A 7024-nucleotide genomic window follows, 5' to 3' on the forward strand; every position below is an offset into this window, starting at 1 on the left:
AGGCAGGAGGGAGAGGAGGAGAGGAGGGGGACAATGCTATTAAGCAACTTTAGTGAAGTGATTTGAAATACACGGTTGAAAAAACCTGTAAATGTCACATCACATTCGGTATTGAGGAGTGGTTGCTACGACCGTCACTTGCAGAAAGCTGCTGTGCCCAGGCCAGGCATGGCAGGCTGCTTCTGCGCTGCAAGAACCGTCCTTCCCATTACAGCAGCTTCAGCTGCACAGGCAGGGGAGGCCCCAGCCACCTGAAATCATTTTTATTATGTGGCAATCACCCGTGACCCTGAGATATTTTTAATGCCTACATTTTTACTGCTTTTTTTTTTTTTTTTTCTACATGTGCAGGGCTCTTCAGACAGCCAGTCTAGTCCTCTCCTGGCTTCTTTATTCAGCGCCTGTGCTCTTCTCCTTTCACGGACATCCTGCTCAAACGCCCGACTCAGTGATCAGACGCAGGAACAGCTGGGGAAACAATTGGGTGCCAAATTAGAGCGGCTCTTCAAGTAATTGACTGATGTATCAGTGCTCCTACTTAAAAAAATAAAAAAAAATAAAAAAGGTTTTGCAGTGTGACTCACTGGGGCACCACTGTGCTTTTGCCTGTGCTCTGAGCTGCTTAAAAGTCAGCACACCATCGAGGTCAGGGACCGGAGGTATTTTGCACCTTCCTGACAAGTCTGCCCCGCTCTTGGGATAAGCCCAGTGCAGAGTCGCCCAGCCAAGCCGGGGCAGAGGTGTGAGATGCGCCAGTGGTGCCACCCCAACTCCACGAAACTCTGCTCCCCCCGAAGCTGAGCGCCCGGCTCCCGCAGGCTTCATGTCCGCAGGTAGCACTCGACTTGGCGGCTGCAAACGCTCACAACTGACACGCACTAGCAGCCCTGGTGGCAAAGCAGCTCCTGAAGGGATGTTTCAGTCAACAAGTTGACAGGGAGAATTTCCTCCAGGTCTGGGCTAACCTCTCAGCCTCTCTGGTTTCTTGGCGTGGAAGCAGCCAGAGCGCTGTGGCCTCACACCAGCACCACAGGTCCTGCCTGTGCCCTAAACAGTAACCCCACCAGGCAGTAGTGCTCAACACATGCAGTGGAGGGAGACAGGAAATTTAATCTTAATTGCTCTTAAAAAAATCCTACAGATGAGTTTTTTTTCCTTCTTTCGCTCCATCATTAACATTTGCAAAGTTTCTTGCAACCAGGAGGGCTAGAGAAGACAAGAGAGCACTGAGACTTCACACTATCACAGGACTCCGGGAGCTGGGGCTGTAACACAACTTGCTAATACCATAAGATATGCAATAGATACATATGATCTCTGAAGCTCAAGCAGTTATGTGGGGGAGAGTCAAAACCAGCAGTAAGATACCCTCGTTCATTCCCCCCTCCTCAACTCTGAAAGAAGAAAGAAGATTTTTGCATGTTGCAGGTATATTCACTCTTGGTAAGTTAACCAGATGTTTAAGAAAAGATATAAGCAAACACATCTACCTTTGGAAATCAGTCAGACCCCTCCCAGACCATCAGAGAAGTGACTCTTGGGTGAATGAACGTGGTGACTTGTACAAGGTGTGAGGATGTCCTTTTTTTATTGTGTTGCCCTTTGTCTTCCGGCTCTACCCCAGAGGTGTGAAGGACGTTCAAAATAAGCTGGTCTTATACTTCAGAGCGACACTACCACTTTATCTATAGTAGAAGGAGAGATCAAAAGTGAGTGCTAAGTTTCCCTTGTAAAACCCTGGCCTTTGGTCCTGAAGCCAGGTTGTTAACAAACTGGAGCATGAGCATACTGTGGCCAGCACACAACCGTAGGCAGCTCCCAAGTGCAACCTGCCCTGTGCTTTCCAGAGGCTGTTTCCCTCCCTGTGTGCTGTTTCCTGCCAGAGCAACGTGCCTGCACCCTGCTGCAACCCCAAGCCTGATTTTCTGGGCTTCTCACAAAGCCCTTTGGGGTATGAAGTGTTTTGTTCTAGGCTTTTTTTGGCCTGTCAGAGCACCTCAGATAAAGCGGGCTTTAAAGCCGGCAGCGGAGCTCGGCTCCTTGTACTTCCTTGCTTCCTCATCATCGGTGTGTAGCCCTCATATATTTTTTAGGGAAGACCATGTCCATGGTGTGAAGGCACCTCCTTGCCTTCCCTTGGGCCTGATTGCTTGTTTCATTTTTGTGTACATGAGAAGTCGCATGTCCTGCAGCAGCTCACGCAGAAACCTGATCAGGAGGCGTGAGGGAGAAGGAGGCAAGGAAGAGATCAGCCTCCAGCACAGAGGGAGAGCCAGGAGGCAGCACGGCTCTGTGGCTCCCCCTGCACCAAGGGTGGAGGGACTAGCCTCCCCTTGCCTTGCTCCAGTGCTGACATCCCAGGATACATCTAGAGCTGTAAATCTCAGCAGCCTCAATCCCGGAGGTGTTTCAGCCCAGCGAAAGAAGAATGTGCATCCCTTGCTGTCCAAAAGGGGAAAGTCCTGGCCCATGGACAGGGCTCCTGCGCGTGGGCTCTGCTGACGAGGAGGTGCTCGGAGGAGGGGGCTTGGGGAGGGCAGCTGATTTTGCCTCTTGCTCCATTCCTGTGAGGACTGTGTGTGTGTGTGTGTGTGTGTGTGTGTGTGTGTATGAGCACAGGCTCACACGATTTCCTGTCTTCCTCTGGGGCTCGGTTGAGTCCCTTTTTTTTCCCCTCCCTGCTGCTGTAATAAAAAAAGTGGCTCAGCCAATTCTCTTAACCTAAATGCAGAAGGAAAGAGACAGGGAGTGAAAAATGTGAAATCAAAAAGGAATCTTTTTTTTTGTCCCAATGGACACGGTCACTGGGGAGGGGGACTGGGAACACCGTGGCTGTCCTCCAGCAGCAGGTGGGGGGGAAAGTTATTCATGCCAGCACCAGGAGGAGAAGAGCTGCTTTCCTCGTCTGAGGGAGCTTGTTACTGCCCTGAGTTTGCTTAAAATACAGCTCTAATTACCTGTTTAAACAATAGCTCTGTCCCTTCCTTGGTCTATGAAGACTGCACACATTTTAATTATCAGGAAGACCTTGGCCATTCACCTTTCTGAGGTATTTAATGCTTCCAGTCAAATGCTTGCCCTGATGTACTCTGTTACCATGCCACCTCTTGAACTCTCGCCGGCAGAAAACTGCAGGATATCGCTGGTGAAATGACATTCTCATGCGGAATTTTCTCCTGCATAATCATGGTATTTGGGTTAATTTTGCTTTGCTGGGCACATTAATCTTTGGCTCCTAAACAAGAATACGCAGGCCCTTCTCTTGCCTTGCCTTTTCTCCTGTGCACACGCAAAAAACAGGGCTTAGCCTGCGCCTTAATGTGTGATAATATTGTAATCCTATAAATGGATGCCAAAGCTGTTCCTACGATAGGACAGCCTGTTATAAAGGCAGTTTAACCAGAACAGGAGGGACTCCCCTTTTCCTTTGCCCAGATGTTGAGCCCTCTCTCCTGATACAGCATCCCATCCCCACAAAACCTCTTGCCGAGGAGGGGGCAGGGCAGCGGTGCGGCTGCAGTTGCGTGGGTGCAAAGCCGGCGGAGGCACTGTGGGCACAGCAGGTATCCCTTGCCAGGCCAGGGTGAGGGCTAGTTTTCCTCCCCTCCCCTCCTCCGAGGCAGCCAGGGGGTGGGAATCCGCCTTTTCTTCGGCAGTGTGCTAGAAGGGGGCGGCGATGCTCAGAAGAGCATCGTGGAGCATACGTGAAGACACGTATTTGCATTCAGAAAGAAGCAGGGAGGCCAAATACTGTCCAGACTGTAAGTCTCAGCCTTCGTGAAACCTTGCCCGTTTTACTCAGGGGCTCAATGCAGCTGGCCTGGAGAAACCCAGAGTAAACTCAGCAAGCTGCCCGGAGAGTCTCGAGCTGTAAATCTCAGCAGCCTTGATTTAAAGAGCTCTGAGAAGTTTTCATGAGGTTGGAGAAGCGCCGGGGAGGAGGCAGGGTAACACCTGGCTCTTTCAGCCTCCCCACACTTCAGTGCTGCTGCATGGGGTTTTTTTCCCCCATCCCTTCAGGAGTTTGTAAAGCATAAAGGAGCCTTTTGGGAACGGAGGATACTGCTCTGATTTAGGGTAATTGCCTGTATGTCATGATTCAGCAAATCAGTTGAACACTTGTCCACCTCTGGACATGATTAACTGAACATGATTAACTGTAAAGACCGCAGGGATTTTCGGTGGGACTTACCCACGTGCTTCCATGCTGTGCTACACTAGGTTCCGGTTTACTGCTACTGCTACTTCGGTGGGTTTGCTGGAGAGCCCGGAGGAGAACTCAGCCCTTTTGTACCAGCTCTGTCTTTGCTTCATCTGACCACTGAAATTGCCGAGCTGGAATATTTCAAAATATTTGCTCAGCTGGCCACGAAATGCGAGGTTTTTTGCGGGGGAACGGTTCATTTCTTCTCCAGCCAGACCAAGCACCTCCAGCTAATGATGAAGCATCGCAGCACATTGAAGACCTGCTAATGGCAGCGTCCTGAGGAGCCAAGATAAACAGGGCTCGTCGCAGCATGGGGTGTGCTGATCCCTCCCCTCCGCTGATGGCAGAGGATGAGCAAAGGAAAAGGGGGGGGGGGGCAACAATGTGCTTCTCTGGGTGCCCCAGTTTTCTTGTGCTTTTTTTTTTCCCTTCCCTTTCTTTTTAATACCTAGTAGTCTTACCAAAGCTAAGCAAAGAATCTCTTTCATCTGCTGGTCTGTTTTCTACCTTTGATGGCTAGCCTTTCATTTTACTTTGAGGTATCCTCCCTCAAAAAGCTCCTCACTGCCTAGCCAGCACATTCGTTCCTCGCTGGCCGAATGCAGATGTGACCACTTTGCTTCCCTGATACGATGTGAGTCGCAGCGGAGGCGAAGGAGGCGAGGAAGGCCTGTGAAGTCGGGTTGTGCAGCCGGAGTCAGCAGGAAGAGTTTATTCTCTTGCTTCCACCGGGGTCTTCGGTGTCCCAGCAATGGTAAATCTTAACTTTCATGCTGTAGTGCACCAGGATGCAATTTACTTCAAAGACAGCATAAATCCCTGACTGCCGCTTATATCACAGGACTGTTACATAAAAAGGGCTTACGCGCTTCGGTCCCAGGAACAGGTCTGCAATTTTCTGTGTGAATCTAAACAAACCAGCCCACGGCTGGCCTGAGCATCTTGCGCACCACGGGGCAATAACGCTGACCACAAAAGGCCGTCCCTGCCCCTCCGAACCAGCAGGTCCCTAAACTCTGAAACGCCAGCGCTGGAGACACCCTTTCTTTGTCCAGGTCACCATCCTGGCTTGAGCCTTTCTGGGGAGCCCGTGTTCGGGAGGTGGGCTGGGGGCAAGCGCGTCGGGAAAAGGTGCTGATACCGGCCCTTCCTCAAGGGTGAAGGAGTTGCCCCTCGGCCGCTGAAGTCCCTTCATCTCGGCAAACTCCACAAAGTGGTGCCATTTTACACTGACCCCAGGAGCTTTTCGTTGCTGCGGCAAATATCAGATTTAAACAGCTAAGTGCTGAAGACCTGGGTAGCTGCATGAAGGGGCATTTTCAAAAGTGACAGAATGCCTGCACAGCTCCAGCGTTGTGTCAGGACTGAAATGCACGCTTTGAGACCCAAATCATCTCCAAAAGCGGCACCCTAAAATGCTAAACCGCTAAAAATGCTTCCTTATTACTCGATCTGTGTCCAGTATGGCAGGTTATTCAGGCCGCTTGCAGACGGCCGTGTTGCCCTGGAAGACCAGTCGTTTGTGCTGGCAGAACAAAAATTAAGCCAGAAAACATTCAGTTAAATTTGTAATAATTCAATTTCTTGGATAAACTTGGGAACCTAGACATTTTATGAATATTGCTTTCGGAGTGAAAGAGGAGAAAAGAAATTCCTTCTGCCCTCTGTAGTTCGAGCATATTAATAATGCCTTATTTGCGAAAGTGTTTATGCATCCCTTCCCTTCTGCCGGGGTACGGCCGTTTGTCTGCTCTCATCAGAGCGCTGCTATTAGCTGGCTTCATCATGCAGCAATGTTTCATCATTAGCCAAAGTTGCTTTATCTTAGTGAGGGAAAAATAAGCCATTCCTCACAGAACCACCCATATTTCATGGCCAACTAAGCAATATTGCAAAAACATTGAGATTCCTCAATTTCCTTGATCATATATAGCAGATGCTGATTTGATGCTAGAAAAACTGATTAGCAAAACCCTTCCTGGCTAGTATGTCATAGTGCTGACAGCACAAAAGCAGTGAGCTTGTCCAGCAACAGAAAGACTATTACCAAGTGCATTTTTCATGCAGTGAGAAAGAGCATTTCTAGCTGTTTCTATGTACTGAAAACAAATTTCCAAAAGCCTGCATAGCAAAGTGCTGGTGTTATAATCCACTCCTGTACAATATTACCTTCAAATATGTTGTCGTTGGAACTGTAAAATCCTGTCCCCTCTCATGCTGGAGCCCCACTGTCATTAATCGAAGGCTTTCCACAGCTGGGGGCCTGTCTGACTTCCAGGGCTGGCTGTGAAACCAAGGGCATTACTGGATGATGTTGTCATGCACAACTGTGCAGGTCCCTTTTAAGGGAATGGCTGAGACATTGTAGTGGGGGAGCTGAAATCTGGTGTGTATAATTTCAAGGAAATGTATAGACTCGGAGAGGCTGAAAATCAAGATCAAAAGTTCAGGGTTAAATTCAGCTGTCAGGTCTAGATAAGCTTATCTCCAGAAAGTGGCTTACGAGAGATCTGCTCTAGGCTGAAATGCTTAAGTGGTGACCTGCAGGATTCTGTGCTGTGCTAGCTCCCAAAAGGGCTTACTTCCCAATCTGCATGTCTCCTGCGTTTAGGATGCTAAAACTTTAAAAGGGAGGCAGGGGGGGCTGTGAAATGGGGAGGATAGCATGTCAGGACAGCTGCGCTCTGACCTCAGGCCTCCCGTAGATTTACGTACTTTCGCTCAGCCTCAGTGTCCCAAAGAGAGCGCTGAGCATTAAGCACCATGTTTTTGTTATTACACAGAGGCCTGATCTGGCGAAAGGGGAAAATTAGACAA

The 7024-nt window shown here is 49.5% G+C and overlaps 1 long non-coding RNA gene across 1 annotated transcript; it reads right to left on the reverse strand.

Annotated features, from left to right (window-relative positions):
* Positions 1-405: 405 nt before the first annotated feature.
* Positions 406-6497, reverse strand: LOC135323638 (uncharacterized). The gene is made up of 3 exons (XR_010385120.1): positions 6377-6497; positions 1491-1685; positions 406-468 (listed from the first exon to the last, which is right to left on the reverse strand). It is a non-coding gene; the product is annotated as an uncharacterized LOC135323638 (long non-coding RNA).
* Positions 6498-7024: the final 527 nt, after the last annotated feature.

Source organism: Dromaius novaehollandiae, chromosome 1 (genome assembly GCF_036370855.1).
Source record: "Dromaius novaehollandiae isolate bDroNov1 chromosome 1, bDroNov1.hap1, whole genome shotgun sequence".
In the NCBI taxonomy this organism is placed as follows: Eukaryota; Metazoa; Chordata; class Aves; order Casuariiformes; family Dromaiidae; genus Dromaius; species Dromaius novaehollandiae.